The sequence below is a fragment of the Trachinotus anak genome, unplaced genomic scaffold (assembly GCF_046630095.1).
Source record: "Trachinotus anak isolate AG129_WGS33_773 ecotype Australia unplaced genomic scaffold, CSIRO_AGI_Tana_v1 ptg000005l, whole genome shotgun sequence".
NCBI classification, from domain to species: domain Eukaryota; kingdom Metazoa; phylum Chordata; class Actinopteri; order Carangiformes; family Carangidae; genus Trachinotus; species Trachinotus anak.
Window position 1 is genome coordinate 880857 of NW_027273856.1, and position 18616 is coordinate 899472.

General features: G+C 38.8%; 1 protein-coding gene and 1 long non-coding RNA gene across 20 annotated transcripts in view; one reads left to right on the forward strand and one right to left on the reverse strand.

The window, feature by feature from the left end:
- Positions 1–18616, reverse strand: part of LOC139621280 (uncharacterized) — a 563233-nt gene that overhangs the window by 254972 nt on the left and 289645 nt on the right. The gene's annotated exons all lie outside the window — the stretch shown is intronic.
- Positions 1–18616, forward strand: part of LOC139621276 (receptor-type tyrosine-protein phosphatase delta-like) — a 345696-nt gene that overhangs the window by 161074 nt on the left and 166006 nt on the right. For all 19 annotated transcript variants that reach the window (XM_071477579.1, XM_071477582.1, XM_071477583.1 and 16 more), the window contains one exon: positions 235–282. The gene's annotated coding sequence lies outside the window, so the exon portion shown is untranslated. The remainder of the gene's footprint in view (positions 1–234; positions 283–18616) is intronic.

Consider the following 18616-nt stretch of genomic DNA (forward strand, 5'->3'; position numbering starts at 1 on the left):
TGTATTTCTGCCACTACCAAAGTGCCGCCACAGACGGGATGATCCTCTTAGTGCCTCAGCAATCTGGGACACTATTCCCTCTACTTACTTTTGCCAATTTGCTCCTGGGAGCCCCTGAGTCCTTGTCTTCATTAAGGGAGTTCCTCATTGATCAATCACTGTCAGAGAGGCTGCTCTGTAATTGCACTGTGGCCTAATCATGACTGACGTCTCATCCCCCCTGCTCTGTCACAGGTCTCAGGAGAGAGAATGTTCCATGACTTTCACACCTTCGACCTCAAGGTAGGCCACTCTAAGCATTTTACTCTTCCCTCTGTGGTTTATTTCTAGAGCTATATGGTTTTATAATGGACATTATAACTCAATTTTGAATATTGGTGGAAGTGATGAGGACAGGTAAGTTAGGATGGGTGATACTAGAAGGATATCTTGAATGTTGAAATGCCTTAAAGACATAACTACACTGTTTTTTTTCTGTTTGATCTTCAGCCAACTGTTTTGAGAAATGGTGAAAATCAAAATCTGCTTTTCATCATATGCAACCAAATATGCAATATAATCACTGATTGACTATGAACATTGTATCCCAACAATAGGAAAACTTGTAACTATATATTAAAGGTACAATATGGTTCCAGTTGCAGGGCTGAAACTCCTGGCTTGAGATTTTAATATCCATCAATCACGCCACATTTTCATTATAAACTGTTTTTGACATTTACTGTAGGACTTGTACTCTGTTTGTCACATACAGTGAATGGGCCCTTATATCTTTCCAATGTATTACAGTGAGTGTAAAACAAAACACAAGTCATAACTGCAACAAATTAACAGTCCTTGACGTCTTCACTGAGGCACGTACAGCGTCCCACTTGCAAAGTTGCCTATATAACAAATTAAATGTTTTGTTATGTTGCCCTTGTTAAAACTAATGGCTGATTTTCTGCTCGTGTTTTGTTGATATTATGCATGGCGTATATTTGCATATCTTACAATTCTTCATGTCAAGCTAATTTTGTAACACCACACACTTTGGGGCGCTAAAACTAAATACACTAAGTACAAATATGTGTGTGCTGTTATTTAACATAGCACCCTCACTGGAAACATGCAGATATGCACTTTAGGATACAGACATGCATTCAGGCTCACATACAGCACACAGTACGAAGGTATTCACAGACACATATATCATATTATCCCAGTGGCCTATAACTTTGCTTCAGTAATGTTGCATCTACATGTTAGCTAGTCTTGTTTTGCCTCACTGTTGACTCCGACTCTGGAACTAGTGCAGTTCAGAGTCAAGTTGAGGTGAACTGGATCATCTTTCCTTATATCAACGTAGCATTATGAGCTGTTGCCCTCAGCCCCAAAAGGTCATGTTCAACAACATGACACATAAAAGCTTTTCTTGTCTAAACTCGACAACAAATGAGGATATGTGAACCAGCCGTCTCTCATGACTTGCAAAACACTGGGAGACTGGTTGTGATTAAGCTCACACAGTGAAATGTCTCTGCTCTGACACTGATCTCAAACTAGTGTACTTCTCTCCCTCCTCTCCACAGTTATGCAGAGAGTTAGAGAGGAACAGCTTTGAACAGTAGTAGCAATACACTGATGACGCCAAGTGAGTGAGAGTTTGGATTCAAGCCAGTGCATGCTCATAAGATGACTTTACGACCATTTACTCTCAATATCATCCATGTGACACAGACAATCTGCTGCAGGGCTGTACAAATCCAACCTTTCCTAAGCTTACAGTACAACACGGGATGGTGCTTTTTTCATAAAACTGTGCTGTTCATTGATTTTCTTCTCTAATAATATGGCTGAAATGATCTCTGAGCAGCTGGTCATAGGACATAAGCAAGATCCATCAGGTGATACTGTTCCTCATGACCCATGCTTTCAGCAAATGTACAAGTGTATAGGAGATGACATTAAAAATAATCCCGTTCACATTTAATATTTTCACAACGGCAGCACATTGTCAGAAAGACAGCAAGCAAATTTGCTGTCAGCTCCTTAATCTGTGGTGTCACACCAACACACAGATCTTTGGAGAACGAATTGGGAAAGATGCAAAATGATGTAAAAAAGATCAAGAGCGATTTTCCGCACTGAAATTGATATCTCTGCCATGATATTAAACCCACTGGGATGCAAAAGTTCGGAAAACTTGATGTGATTTTGGAAAATGATTTGGGAGTCTCATATTTTTGTGACTGAGAGAGGTTTCACATTGGTTTGATATCACAGATTAGTCTCAGTCCTTTTGTGAGCTTTTATTAGCACAAGGTTATTCATGCTTATAAACAGTGATTGGACTGAATGCCAACTAGACCTGCATTAAGTACTGTGTATGTGTAAAATTCTGCTCCCAACATATACTCATTTCATCTTTTTTAAATTATTTATATTTTTAAATTGTAGAGCTTTATGTATGTATGTACCTGACATGATCTGTCATCTCCAAGAGAGGGTATGGACACAATTGCAAATACCCCCTCCCAGTATGCTAATACTTTATCCCGTGCCGTATTTCATGCAAATGCCTTTCATCATATATTTTCAAATGTCATTTATATGACAGCTGTAGCACAAGCATCTATAATGTTTTGACTAGGGGGAAAATTGCAACATGGATCTCAGTCATTGTAAATTCTGCCCACAGCCAGAATCAGAGAAGGTCAGAAGAGCTGAACTCTCCCTCCTCCAGAACATGATTGTTTTATTTAACTTTGAAAACATGTTGATGATTAATGCTGCTGTGGCAATACATAAACAGAGTAATATGAAAATAGCTTTTCCCTGACAAAATCATGCAGCAATTTCTGCTCTGGGATCTGGTGGGGATAATTCAGTGTTATTTTATACATTTTACCAATGACAGGGGTAAGGAGTTGGTCAAGTAGGAAAATAGCAATGAATACATATACTTTTAGTGCTAACAACACAAAAAGAGGCATCATAAGGAGACCTGTAGTTGGTTTTCCCTTTGTGTTTCCCGCACAGTCACAGTTTTATAGCTTCAATTGAACTAAAGTAAAAAGGGTGGCATTTCCTTAACAGTGTGTGAGATTGCAGGGACCTTGGCATTTACTAAGCCTCCTATGTCATTGTCAGGACCATGTACTAAGAGGAAAGTTTTAAATTTAAAATGTAATCAGCACAATCACCACAAGCAATCAGTTCCTCTTCATTTCACCTGATCGAGCCCCCCACTAAAACGAGCCTGTTAAATAGAGCATCTTATCAGGCCTGGATTAAGTTTTGACTTTGATTAACATCTGTAGCAGAGTTTAGAATGTCAAAGTTCACATCTGCGAAAATATAGTTTTTAAAAATGCTAAAGCACCATTTGTCATTATCAAGTAAGACTTCTATTTGGAATAAAAAGAAAAAGTAATTCAACAACCACAAGCTTTTTGTCTTGCCATAGAATAAATCTAGTAATTCTAAACAGCATAAATGTATCTAAATTCTTGACTTTTCAAAGTTATGGAAATAGTTTGACATTTTGGGTAAAAACGCTTCTTCACTTTCTCCCCATGAAAGATTGAACTCTATTGTCTGTACAGCAAATATGAAGCTTACAAAATAAAATCTGCATGAGCACCTGTAAACTCACTAACACATTACACAGACTCATTTGTTTAATTTATACAAAAACTAAAGTGTAATTGTGTTTTTAGACAGAATGCAAAGTAAATTTTAGAGGCGGTATGTTTACATACAAAGTCAACATGAAAATGCAATTAGATGCAAATTTGCCCAGGGCAGCACGAATTGACATGAGGATGCATCTGCACAAACTGAAAATGTATCAACAGCAAAAAGAGAGTGAGACAGCTTGTATTAATTATCTTTCAGCAAGAAAGGGGTGAGTGTACTTCCCAAAATGTTGAACTGTTCCTTTACAATCCCCAGTCTGCATTGAGATTCACATAAAATCACAGTTTAACAATCAAACAATTTATGTTTGTTGCACTTTAGTGAGCACCCTAACATGACTGGGTACAAATGGCCTCAAGAGACCAACATACTGTGACACAGACTACCACAGGTGCAGTTGCAGGTGCTCCTGCCACCTGCCCACCTCTGAGAGAAGATGGAGACAGATTCAGAATCACACACAACAGCGGAGGTGGTGACAACAATGCACACCATGCAGCATTTGTACTATAATAAGGTTTTTGCAGCATCAGTAGCAAACCTGCCATGAAATTAATTCTCCATTTACCAGAGACTTAAATTTGTAAGCAATTTGTAATTTGAGCCCATTAACGTGTTCACATTGTTTGTCCACACTGCTTCGACGGGACATCAATTTAATTCACTATTTTCTATCAGCTGTCGGAGTTTTGCCATTTTTTGATGGCATTGTCTAATGAATGAATCACAAACTGCAAAATATTGCTTTCCTATTTTTCTGGGTAATTGTTTTTAGATAAAAAGTTCTAATATAACGTGGCAAGGCAATCAACAACTTTAAGAAACAACTTGATGAGTCAAATTTGCAAAAATGTAAATACACGAAAGTACTACATTTGCAGTTGTCCAGAGTTCATATGAAATCAGTGCCAACCGACTGACAATGAGCATTTTATGAAATTTAATGTCACTGCAGCTGAGCTCATTTGGGAAAAGGCAAACCAAGCACACAGAGGCCACATCCAGACATGATAAACTGTCACCCTGTTCACGGAGGTGTAGAGAGGTGAGAACACCTCTAAAGTCCTCATCTATCCTCAGACACATCTGTGCCCATGCCCCTAAAATTCTGTTTCGTTTGCGGAGGAAATAGGTGAGCCCTGACTACCTCCTTCCATCTCAAAAAATCCTTTAGCACACATAATTAAGGGTGTAAATGTGGAGATTTCTTGAGTGTTCTCGAGTGCTTTCAACATGTTGAGCAGCTGTACGATTTATATGATAAGGATGCCATTCTCAGAATTTAATTTTTCCTTAAATCTTAAATTTTAGAAACAGCTTCATCACGAACTGTTAAGCCACCATAGTGCCAGCTCAGCCCACATTTAGACACTGCCAACTTGGCCCGCATTTAGACACTGAATCATTCAGATTGCACCACTGTGATTGCTTAATTAAATGCTCGGCTGTGTAATGACTTTGCTTGAAAGGGAATTAAATGTCTAAATGCTGCAGAATCTGCGTTGAGCTGAATAGAAATCAATGGGACATAGTGCTGGAACCCAAGGTGTTTTCCGACTTGTTTAGGGTGAACATTTTGTATTGATGCCGTCCCTCAGTCACTGAGTCAAAAGCTCATTCCTCTTGGTCCAAAGCATTGATTGGTGGCATACAAACAGTGTGCTTACTGTGTGCTTTCTGGAGAGGTCTAGGAAGGTAGTTTACGATGCCTTACACGTCAGGAGTAAACCTGCATTTATATTTAAAGAGGTTAAACTACAAACACAATTATTTGTTAAATGGGACTATAAAGTCAAAAGCAAGATATCATCAAAATAAAATGTACTAACTACTGTTAGTAGTAAAGCAAATCAAAATAATTTTAAGAGTAATCAGTCTTCCAACATGTTTTACCATCAAAGTCCAAAGGCAAACATTACAACCCAACCCACATGAAAACAGTTCTTGAAAAGAGTGCAGCCAACTAATCTACAAACATTTGATTGAACCAAAGACCTTTAGAAAACCGCCAAAGCTGGGAAAAGCATGCAACTCCTAAAATGACAACCGATTATCAAACTGCCTCTGGCTCGAGACACTGTAATCCCCCAGATGTTGCAGTCTATGAAATATGAGAGTCTGAATTAGATCTCTCAAACAATGTCAGCTTGTCTGCATTCGTAAACCCTCAGCATTTAAGTCACAAAATTAAGTTGACCCCATCAGAAAGCTTAAGGACATGTAACAAAGCCTCGGGCAGTCTTATTACTTCATCTGCTTTCGTCTCATCTCCTCTGTGTAATAAGTTCCCACTCTAGCAAGACCAGTGGGGCTAATAAGGGTTTTATCTGCTTTTGATATTAGATATTAACACCTCATCAAAGTTAAGCCAGCGGTAGACCCTCGTCCTCCTTCCAAATTTACATTAGCCTAACAATGTCTCAAAAAGAAATCTTATCAAATTCAAATTAAGGGCGAGTTGAATAGCCAGAAGGATACTGCTGCCCATCACTCAAGGAACATGTAATTTGGTTCTGCTGCAAAGAATACAGGCCCGTTTTGTAAATCACTGAGATCATAGTTTTCATGCAATAACATTAATACTTTGATTTTGCCCCTCATAGTCAAAAAAGAGCACATTTCTAGCATATGAATGATGAATGTTTAGCTGCTGGGTATCAAAATAGGTCTGAGTGACACAATCAGGATTTGCTGTTTTGGAAACTCTATAAATAGAGAGTCAGCCAGTCTTCGTGATCTTTACCAGAGGGGAAACACATTTGTAGCATGTGTTTTTGTTTTGTTGTTTCCACCAGATATTCAATGCAGGTTGTAACCGTGTTGTTAGTTGCAGTCATCTATGAATTAAATGTGCATGAAAACTCTTTTGAAAGAGTAATTTCTAATATTTCACAATTAAGTAATGCAGGAAGACGATGTGTAGCTTGTTGTTGAGTTCGAAAAGAACACACAGATGTTGTTTTAAGTGTCTCAGTTAGTTTAGAAGTCTTGTTTCTTCGAAAAATTCTCAAGGTAAATCCTATATCTAGAGCGAGAGTGCAAAGGTTTCAGAATTCTTATCATCCCTTGTGGCATCCTTTGTCAGGTTGTATGAAAAAAAAAAAGAAATATTAACTGGAAAATATAGCTCGGAGAGATAGAAAATAAATTACTTCAGTGTGGCAAGGAAAAGAAGATTGTGAGATTTATCAAGTCAAGATGGAAATGCCTGCTAAGTCTGTGCCCCTACCTTGAAAAATTAAAGAGAAATCAAATGCCTTACAGTACACAGCAATCATGATGTAAAGGTGTGTGTTTGTGTGTGTGCGTCTGCACAGTTGTTTTCTCAGTAATTTATTGTTGAAATGTTATTGCTCAATATCAGCCATTTCATATCCGCTGTGATGTTTGACAAAAGATACAGACTGTAATGCTTATGCATAGACACAACTTTACACTTCCTACAGTAAGGATCTGATTGGATGTTCTCATTCTTCTAGAGGAACAAACTAAGACACACAGTCCACAATTAGCCTAGTTAATATTACTTTCCAGTATTTTAACACACAACACATTTTCCGTGAAGCAGCTTGACTGGCAAAATCTATAATTGTACAGATAAGTGAACATGTTAGCTAGATAAAGGTTAAACTATCAGGGATATGTTCTCCATCCGTCTAAAGCCAATTTTACACATTCAGCTCAAGTTATAGTGGGTGGGGAAGGGGGGGGAGAAAAAAAAAAAACTGGCAAGTCAATATTGATTGATCTGGAGCCTTAGCAATTACCTCCATGTGCAGAAGACCATGTTAAGGTCAGTATTATCTTAGCTCATTTTATGGGTCAGCGCTCTGGCTTCAGCTGAAATATATTAATGGGGTAAACACTTTAGCTCACCTTGATGAAATTTACAGCAAGTGTAAAAGCTTTGCATAGGTGGAAGGTACAGTGCCGAAGACTGACCCTCGATATTTTACTGAAACCCTCATGAATTTAGGTGGTAAAATACAGTCTATAAATGATGTTGAATTCCCTGTAAGAGTACAATAATATACTGCATAAATTTTATGAGTCTATGAAATCAATGCATAACTAAATCCATTCTGCTTCTGCTTCTAACACCTGCCAAATACAATAACACTTACACATACATAAATGCTATTATAAAGCAATGGCTACTTGGGTGTGTCAATAACTCTTAATGTATTCTGTATGTAAGTGTGCACTCAAACTTGTCTACTGTAAAGCACAACTATGGCACACTCTAGCCAATAACAAAAGCAGAGTCCTTAACTTTGCATGTTATGTCTTGACACCTGTATGTATTTCACTGGAGGGAACAGGGGGAGTGTTATTAGTCAACCAAAACATTCCATCAGTGCTCGCTGTATTGGCATTCTTCTGTGGCCTTCAGGCTGACTTGCAACCAGCTCTGTTATGTTCTTAAGAAAATAAATTCAGTTTCCAATGCAGTGATCTCCTTAATGAAAAGTCAATGTCCCTCACTCATTGGCAAGCTCCCATGGGGACAGTCAGAAAGATGAATTTATCAGCAGGCCGGAGACTGCGCCCTCGGGGACACCACCCTTTATGATCAAACAGAATGCTACAGAGTGTGTCCAACCAGTCCTCCATTATTACCCAGCTTGTGCTCTTAATGTGAGCCGACGGAGGAGGGATGACAGTATTGATCTAATGAAAGTGCTATTTATATTCTCACAAATCCTCTCACCAGTGATTACAAAAGCACTCCACTATTGCGGCCAGCTTGTTCTCAATTTGTTAAGTGTAGAGGGTGACAGTTTGTTTGCCTCATATGCATGCAGTGTTATCTTAGCAGGCTCATTTTGCAGGATTTCCTATCAGACGCAATGTGACTGTGTCAAAACATGCTCCTACCATATCTCAAGTGTCAAATCAGTGTCTATTTCTGAACTAATCAAAACGTAAACACACTTTTAAAAAACATTAAAAAAAAAACATTTTTACATTTGCTGTGTGTCACAGTTTTTTAAAATATAATTTTAGTGGATATTCTGCATAGTTGGGCTGCATCTCTGTGAACAGTTCGGAGGTTTTTGATTATTAATAACACCATGTCTTGTCAGCAGCTACCAAACTGATAAGGGGGACATGAGGTTGTTGTCACGGCATATGGTTAACAGTAGTATAGATAAGCTTTAATCCCCACTAGGCTCGATGTAATGCATAGCAAAAGGGATGGGAGCACAGAACATACATATGTGTAAACATCAGCCACAGGATAAAATAGCAGTGTGCCGAAATTACACACACCAGAGAGACGAACATGGAATAGGTTGCTTACAATGCAGATGTAATTCATGCTCATCAAATTCATTATTCCATAAGTGCTTTCACTCACATGACTCATATGTAGTTTAAAATGCATGAACATATTCTACCCGTGGCTGTGCAGTCATGAATAAAACACTGACAACTGGATAATTTTTGACCTCAAGTTTAACCTTAAACCTCCAGCCAACAGAATATCTGTACATTTGAACATCACCAATGACTCAATATCGTGCTGTACATTCTCATCAATACTGTTGGAATGGATGTCAACTAAGAAAAGATCAATTTTCAAAAAGGAGTTGCAAACTCTTGAGAGTTTGAGGCCATGTTATCATGCAGCAATTTGATATAAAAAAGTGCCAGTACTCCAAGGCAGCAACTGCATATAGTTTTGATCAGTAAGCAATATTTTTCTGTTCTCTGCATAGCTGATTAGCTGTTTTGTCAAATGCTAAATGTTATTTAGATTATCCAATTATATTCAGAGCATATCAATTTACATGAATTTGCATGGTAATATGTTGCAGTCATTTAGTTTATATGAATGTGATGTACAAAATACAAATATCTCAAGCTTTTCGTTGGGTTAGGAGAAACTGTGTTAGCAGAGAGTAACGAACAGTAGGCTAATGATAAATAGACTAAAACCAAAACTGTTGCTGCTGTTTGATAAATTTGGCGAATTGGTGCACAATTTATTTCAAAAAATATATTATGCTATTTGAAATTATTTATAAGTGCATACAGTATAAAACTGTCATTCTGTTGGAGTTCTTTGTGCCATTTATAACAGGCAATATCATAGGTATCCCTTCTATTAAAGGAATATGTATAATTTGCATACCTAGATAGATCAGTAGGTGTTAATATCCAATAATGTGTAACAGTATGCAGGTGGGCAAATTCTCTAGGTCTAAAGGAAACTGTGTATACTGTCTGAAACTGATTCTCCAGTTTGTTGCTGAAACATACAGCAGCCTAATATTTTGAGTTTAAATCTGTTAATAAACTACAGAAGGTACATGTTGGTCATGTAAAGATTACTGTGGACATAGGTGGTGCGAGTCTGCCAACATTTAATATTTGAACCTATAACTTATCAAATGTAACTTGAATAGTATTATGCTGTCAGATTATCTTTATATCTGTACAGAAAGTGCATACTTTCCATTGAGAAAGGGGCCTAATTTATTGGATTCTTTACAGATAGAGGATCTCTGTTCATCTCAGACTCCACAGTGTGAGTCTCTAATGTGGCTCTACTGCCCATAAACAGACAGTGAGTGATTAGCACTGCTCTGCCATTGACATCATTTGCATTTTAATAGACCATAATTACAACTCAGGGAAAATAAATTGCAGTTTGAAGAACGTTTGAATTACTCCAACTCTCCGGCTCTCCTTGTGAGATAGCAGTGAGCATATGCAAGAGCTGCCTGGATGGTTAATATGAGGTTCAGAAATGTACAGAGAAGCAGGATTGCTTCCTCTACTGAAAGGAGTAGAAGAAGAGAATGTGGGCTGTGTTACTGTCATTCATAGCATAAATGGGAGATTTAGATATTGAACATTGTCTGTAATTTAAGTTTGAAACCCACCACAAGTGAAGTTACAGTGTGTTTTATAAAGTCGAATGAAAACTTAATATTAAAAAAGAGCATGCAAATATTAGTTCAGTGTCTTGCCGGAGGATACTTTGCAGTTCAAACAGCTGTTGATAGACACACATTGACTACTGCTTGGATCATATCTGTGACCTTTCAGATACAGAATGTGTCTCTAATCACAAAGCCAACCTGCTGCCCTCCTGTAGTTTTTTCTTTTTTTTTGGTTTCTCATTAATGCCTGTGATAATTGCCGTTTGTCCATTTAATGTTCCCCAGTCTGTCTTATCACCGCACCTCACCTGCTGAGATGTGACACCTTACTAGGATTTGCCGAGGGATGTCTAACCCTGGCAGCGAAAGCCCGTGTGACCCTGTAAGCAAGAGTGACAACACAATAATACTCCCCGCGCCTAATCTTTCATTGGTGGATTATCAGATTAAAGGCCCCAGTTGTTTATGGGCTCGGTGACTATCGAAAAAGTTGATCTGTCAAGTTTATCTTACACTTGTCGTATCAAGGCAGTGTTGGACCATACAGTTTGCTGTGGATGGAAGATAAGGCTGTCATAGCTGAATGGAATCTCTGGAAAATGAGAAACAAGGCGTTTCTTTTTACTCCAATGATACACTTTATCTAGTTTAAGAAATGGACCCCACCAAAAGCATTACTGCTCTTTTGGATTCACTTGATTTCGTTGACCTCTTTGGTGGGACAGAGCTGCCCTTTTTTATTTTCAAAGGAGATATCAGAAATCATCCACCAGTTTAGGACTCAGGTTAGTGGTGTGGAATCACAAGTTTCAACAAGGACATAATCCATCTTCTTTCAAGCTGCCCCTTTGTGGCACTTCAAAGACGGGAACCGATATAGCTTTTCCTATTAATCTGTTGTTTTGACAAAGAAACAGGGCGGAGGGAGTCCATAATTGAACCTTTGGATGTGGTTCACTAATTCAAGCTAACTGGTTTCTTTCTGTCACAAAGCAGTGCCTTTGAAGGTCATGGCCTCTTCAAAATGTGACTTTCAGAAGATATCTGTGAATAACAGTCAGAGATGAGATCACTATCTTTATAAATATGGTCTTATCGGATTTGCAAGCCAAGGTGTAAATGTTTTGACATCGCCCCTGGTAGGATGGGAAGTTGAATTTTCAATTACTGGAGAGACATCGATTATATGAGCAGAATTATAAACAAGGATTGAAACCTTAATGATAGAATATTCAGCAGGACTCATTTAAACTAACATTGCAACAAGGAAAACTGGTAAGAATTTCTGATTTGAAATTGGGGAAATGGGTTAGGATTCAGGTCTGTCTGTACATGTATGATATTTTACTCCCTGAGACTGAGGGTTTCCATAAGTAATCTAAGGGTGTAATTGTATCAATAAATTGAAGAAATTTTCTGTTTTTAGCCAGTTCTAAAGGCTTGCCTCTATGTTGGTCTCTGGTTGTTCGATTCAGACTTAAATATGTCAACTTGAAATATGATAAAACATACATGTCCACCTCAGTAATAACTTTGGTAATCCTTCCACTTTTCCCTTTACACCATCATCAGGTCAAAATTTTAATTTTTTCAATACTTTGGTTTATGGTCAAAATCCTGCAAAAATAATGTCATACCCTTTGACCTTAATTGTGAAAATAATAAACGTGATAATAAACATGAGCATGTTTGCATTGTAATTGTCAGAATTTTAACATGCTGATGTAAGCATCTAGCTCAAAGCTGTGTTGTCCAGGCTACAGAACTACTAGCATAGCTGGAGACTGTAGGTCTGAATACCATTGATAGTTCTTAGAGGAGAAAGTGAAGCAGTGACATATGTTTTAGCTTTTAGCTTTTAGTGGAGAGAAATAGTTGAATTTACTCCAACAGAATCCTCTGTCAGCAAACCTCTGCCAACTATTGTCCACATTCACTGCGTTTAGTGGATCACATTTATCACACAGTGGCTTAACTGTTTGGGGATGCATGTCATCACAGTTGTGATTCATCTAAAGCTTCTTTGGTTTTGGAGCACCAGACAGTGTCAAATAGCCTTAGTTTGGACTTATATGTATAAAAACTAGCCTTATATTTTAGTATAGCAACAGCAGAACACTCTCCTAAAGGGATAATAATAATTTTCCCCTCTCCCATTCCCATCTTATTTATGGCACAGTGCACTGGTTTGTCACTTCCAGCCACTGTGATTATTCACCTGGCGAGCATATTATTCCAGCAAATACCACAGCTATAATTTTTTTTTTCTGCTCATATTTCATTTCAGGGGTTTGATGAGAATGCGCTGAATCCCATTTTCCAAAATATTGAGTATTCTGTGCGACAAGAATATGGCTTGCCTGATTACATTATGCCTCTGAGCTGTGTTTAGTCAAATGTGCATGACTTGCAAGTGGAATGTACAATAGGCTAGTGCTAGTATGTCACATTAAGAAAAAAAAAAAAGATGGAAAGAAGGCAGAACATAGAGGTCCCCTTTTAGACTATTTACATGCAGATTAAATCCTTCAAGTTGAATTTGTTTGTCAAGTAGAAATTAAAACTCAGTTACAGTCATGTCTCTGCTTAGTACAGGGTGACTGCAGGTCATTAAAGTACTTGAATGTCTTTAATTATATTATTGTAACTCACGGCCTTGAAATAATTCACTGTTTTAGATATTAAATTAAATTCTGGATGTTAAAAGAGACATTTCCGTTTCCTGTTGCAACCTGGTAAGAAATAAGTCCAGCCACTTATTACTTACTCTTGCAGGTATATGTCAATAACATGAAATACAATTATAGGTCAGTAGAATTTCATTCAACACACAGGCACTGGGAGATGTACTGTAGGTGATTGCGTCACAAAACATTATCCTCACCTCACCAACTTAACATCTTCAAAAGCAAAAGATATTCCACATTTAAGAAGAAAATCATTCCTTGATCCTAAAACAAAAGGACCAAAGCCACAACTAGAGGCAGTCTATAGCACAGATGTCCACCACATGGAGTGGACGCAACTCATTTGTTGCACTTAGTGGGTGCAGTTATTTATTTATATCCTAGGTCTGATATAGGAAAACATCTGTCACCTTTGCCTGCTTGCATGATCCATGCACTATGTTTCAGAATAAAACACTCCCATATTGTTTGGCTCTGCAGTCCTGTGCTCAGGTGCAGAATCCTGTTAGGCATTTGGAACGCCCTGCTGTTGCAATAGAGGCAGGCAAGACACAAACACCTGGAGACTTTATGTGTGCCACCAGAATTAGCAGTCAATGCCAAGCCATCGCATGGCTCTGCTTTGTTTTTCAGTGACATCATACCTGCCTTTGAAATTAAATTAAAATTGTGGCACAACAGTCAAGTAGGTAATAAATCCAAAGCTTCAATCAAATGTTTAGATATCATTCTCAGGACAAGAGAGAGTGAGCTCCAATATTAAATATCATAAAGAAACCTGGGTTGTATTATGATAGAAAAAAACTAGTTTCTTTTCTCAAATAAAGACACTGAACAGTTAATTTTTTGAACAAACATAGGGAGGCCTGTATTTGTTAGAGTCAGTGCTGTAAAAGCTCTTAATTGCTCCCGTGCCCCTTTATATAGTCCTTTTCCTAAAGGCAGTCAGCCCAGCACCAAAGTAAATGAACTAAATGGACATAGTGCCACAGTTATGGAACAAAATCTGACACTCTTGTCTGAAGTATTTGAAGTATCACCCAAGATAAAGGAGGTCAGAGAGGTTTCTAATTCTCAAAGAGAGCCCAGCCCCAAATAGCACCAATAGTCATCTGTATTCTTGTTTCTGCAGCACTCACTAAATCAACACACTCGACAAAAGCCTGAGGATGCCACTGCACAATCACGCATGACAACATCAAAGCTTTTCTTTATTGCCTCTCCTCTTCATTTTTCCCCTCCTCAGCCCTGCTTAACTGCTATTTGGAGCTAAAAGCAGTGGTACCATTTGCAAATATTATCTGTGGGGTTAGTGCAAATACTGGAAATCCTAGCTGTCTCTTGTCAGTGGCTTCAGTCACAGCTGATCGCTGTGTTCAAGGATGATTTTAGCCTTGCACAGGTGGAAATTTAACAACCTCAACCTGCGTGCACGTGGATTACCAGGGAAGGGCTGTAGCCTGTGAATCTGTTGGCTTCGAAAGGACTCGCCAGCTTAAAAAACAAATCCTTAGTAATAGACTGTTCAGCATTCCTCAGGATCTTCTCTTAATTGCCTGTCTTTGTTCCTACCTCAACATATTGACAACCATAAATCTCTAAAATGTCGGATGAGCTGAATCCCCAGATTTCCATGAGCGGGATGTTTCAATGATGAGCTGGATCTGTCATTGGGGAGCCACTCAGCACCCACAAACAGATTTAGCAGGCACCCAAGATGGATCTGTCGACACTTCATTCTGCATATCTCTATTTAATGATATTATATTTCATTTCCCGAGCAAAGAAAACACCATTACCCAAAGCAGTGAGTCGTAACAAGCCATTCTGCAACAGATTCCAGGCCTCCTTGGTGGTACGGTAATTGAATTACAATCGCATATGACACAAAGTTTGGAAATGATTGTATTTGTTTCCATTTGTTTCTTGTGTTACATACTAAACTCAACTTCGCATATGAAAACACTGAAGCATACAGCAGATAGGTGCAGTCTAAATGTGACTATTGTGTGATTTTGAAAGATGTTTTAAGGGAATTTTTCAGTGAAAGCTTTAATATGAGCAGAAATTATTATGTTACATGTACTGATATGGGTAAAATGTTAAGGGTAGTTGCTTTTAGTGTGCCATATAATCCTATCACCTTGTTGAATCCCCATAAAGGCAGATGTGGGTGGCCAACCAGCAGAGAGGTCATGAGAAAAGTTCCTCAGGCAGCATTTAGGTTGATTTCTGACAATTCCTATGCATTGGACCCATATTGATAACTGCCTAAAATTCATTTCTCTGGTAACTGTGGTTAAGTGCTTTGAAAGCCATTGGGGTTTTGAGAAGTGTGCCCAGTTGTTTTGACCACAGATTGAAAAGCAGTTATCATTTCAATGGGAGCAATATGCTCATAGGGGAAAGGACAAAAAGGTCAGCAGAAGTGGAGTAAGTGTTCCCTCAGGCACAAACACAAGGCCATTCAAAAGGCCCCACAGAGAGACCAGGGGAAATTGATTTCAGCTTTATTCCTGGTCAAATGCATGACTATGCTGGCGGGTGGCCCAATAGTGGACCTGTCCACTCAAATTAGGAAACCATTTGGAAGATATGGCCACATATGAAGGGCCAATCACACTCTATGAATATTGTAACACAATAACATTATTTCACACATCAAAACATCTAGAGGTCATCCACTGCTCCTGTTTTGTGAGTGATGATCTTTTTGTTAGAGCAGGCCCCCCATCTACTAAAGTAGTTTGTGATAAGTGCACTGTATGGCCACCACTGGCAAAACTTAACAGTAACACTGTAAAATGTTTCTGGGGCACTGTCATCGGCACAAATTACATAAAGACATAAAAGCTTTTGCTACCAGCTGCAAGCATTTTGACAAAAGTTGGATTGACACAATTTTTTTTCCTCCCCATTGAAAATGGAGAGAGAGTGCTTTCAGCTTCACTAAGAGACATTTAACCCCCCCCCCCCAACGCTGAACACCCATCATCAACCCACTGGATAGAGGCAAGAGGGGTGAGGGTAGGGTGCTGCAACATACATATGTCATTTTTATCTGGTTCTTTTGACACCAGCTGAGTTGACAGGTTTTGAATTGATATTTATTCATTTAGTTGACTATTTAGATTTTCAAAAGCAAAGCGGAAGCCATTCACATATGAGGGTAATGGTTTAATTAGACTGTCGGAGAAAATTTTCATTCAATTCTTTGCCTTAGTGCAGCAGTAAGTGAGCTAGGAGGCTGTTTGAATTCCATGTGGTACAGAAAGTATTAACATAACACACATACAATTTGTCTTCTTTCTAGCAGGAGTAGTAGTAGTAAAGAAACAGCTGTGACTTTGTTCATGCTTTTATAGTATGTGATTTCTGAAAACAAACTTGAAGAGAATTCAGTGACAAAGAGCCTAATGTATATTTTGAGTTGTAGCTTTAGTTGTGATCAGTTAGAAAAAAAGGCTTGGTTCACCTAGACTGTCAAAAACTTTTTTTTTCAGTTTTCATTGGCACTATTTCTTTGGCAGAAAGTAGATCCAATAAAAAATATTGACACAAGGCCTGTGATTTATCCAAAGTGACCAGGACAATGTGTCTGGAAAGAAACATCGTTGCTGACTTTAGGGGCTCAAATTTCAATACTGTGAGCACTGTAACTGAAATTCCATTAACCAGTATTGTATTGAGGGGGTAGCAGAACAAATAAAAACAAAGTTCAATAGAGTGAGAAACGTGAGTTTGTGAGAAAATGTCATTTGGGCGAAGTGAGTCTTTAAGTGTGCCCTGTTGCCATATTTTTATTTTTGTCTATTTGTAAAATATTTGTAGCTCTTTCATTTCCCAACTTTGGCCTGGTTTTCCTCATTGGCAAGATTATTGCATAGTCAATGTGGAGCTCTGTGGGAGCTCTGTGCTTATAGCCACATACTGTGCACATACATGATTTATGTATGTTTTCTTTGCTTCGCTCCTTTTATGATGCAGCAAATCAGGTTTGGTTAAGCCCAAAAATGAAAAATGTCCTCGTTCTTTCCCCCCAAAACCACCATATTTATACACTACACTACAGTATATGAAGCAGGACAGGAGCATTGGTACGGAAAAGAGGGTTGTACCAACCATCACTATGTTGCTTCAACACCACGGACCTCGGGGCTTTGCTGGCTGCCAAGCTGCAGTCAACCACAGAGCTGTGTGCTTATTTTCTCTGCCCTCTTCTTGACCATATGGAGCATGAGGGTCACAGGGACACTGTGTATCACAGATTTGTCTCTGTGTGTGAGAGTGTGTGTATACATGTGTGTGTGTATATGTATTGCATGTGTGCGAAATGAGCCAAATCTGCTCGCTAGTGTCTGTGGATTTGGCAGTGGGGTGCACTGATTTTGTCAGCATTTGCATTTTCCTGCCAGCCAAGAGTACTTTTATTAGCACTACCAATATAGATGCAGAAAACAGTTCATCATCTTTTTACATTCTGCTGTGCTGGACCTAATAATTGGCTGTGGTCTTGTCTCAGTTTATCCAGGGATTCCTTTTTTCCCATATCAAATTTAAAACAAAAAATTGCAAAGTCAGTTTGAGCAGTTTCTATTCATGTGACCGATGGGCTACATCACTGTACAAGTGTAAGGAAAACCCCAGATGATAAATGTAAATGCCAAAGGTCAGAGACACTGTATAGGTGCAAGATGATGAAGTGCCTTTTACTCCATTGCCAGCTGATCCGGGGTCAGCTTGTCAGAGCTGACATGGTGACATAGTAGCAACCTCTCATTTAATCACCATATTAATTCACCCATCACAAAGCCCTAATGACACCGCCGCTGGCCGATTAATCTCCGAATTTGATTTAGCGAGTGTCCATTCATCATAACTGACTGTTTCAGTTTGCAATCAATATGGCCCTTTTAGCACTTTGGACACCTAGACCTCATGAGGTACACAGTCATGGTGTGAAGAGAGTTACGATAAAGTAAATGCTTGCCCAGGCCATAGGGGAGGCGCATCAATCATGTACCAGTGCATACATCAGCAGCAGTTTTTCCTCAGGTTCATAGCTTCATATAAAACTGTCCCTCTGACCACAATAAAATCTTGAGGAGAAAAATCATTTTGCTTTATACTTGGGAAGCATGTAGTGATACTGCCTCCTACCTTGCGGCTGCCAGCTTACTTGTGTACAGTTGTTTTTTTCCCTGTATCTTGGAATAAGCTGTGTCGCTAGTGCAGCTTGTCAGTATCCCTGCATGCTTGCGCTTGGACACACTCTCGCCTGTACATGCACACACCATCAAGCCGCAGGGCGAAGGCAGCTCTGCTCACTCAAGGGGAAAGTGAACAGCTGTGCGG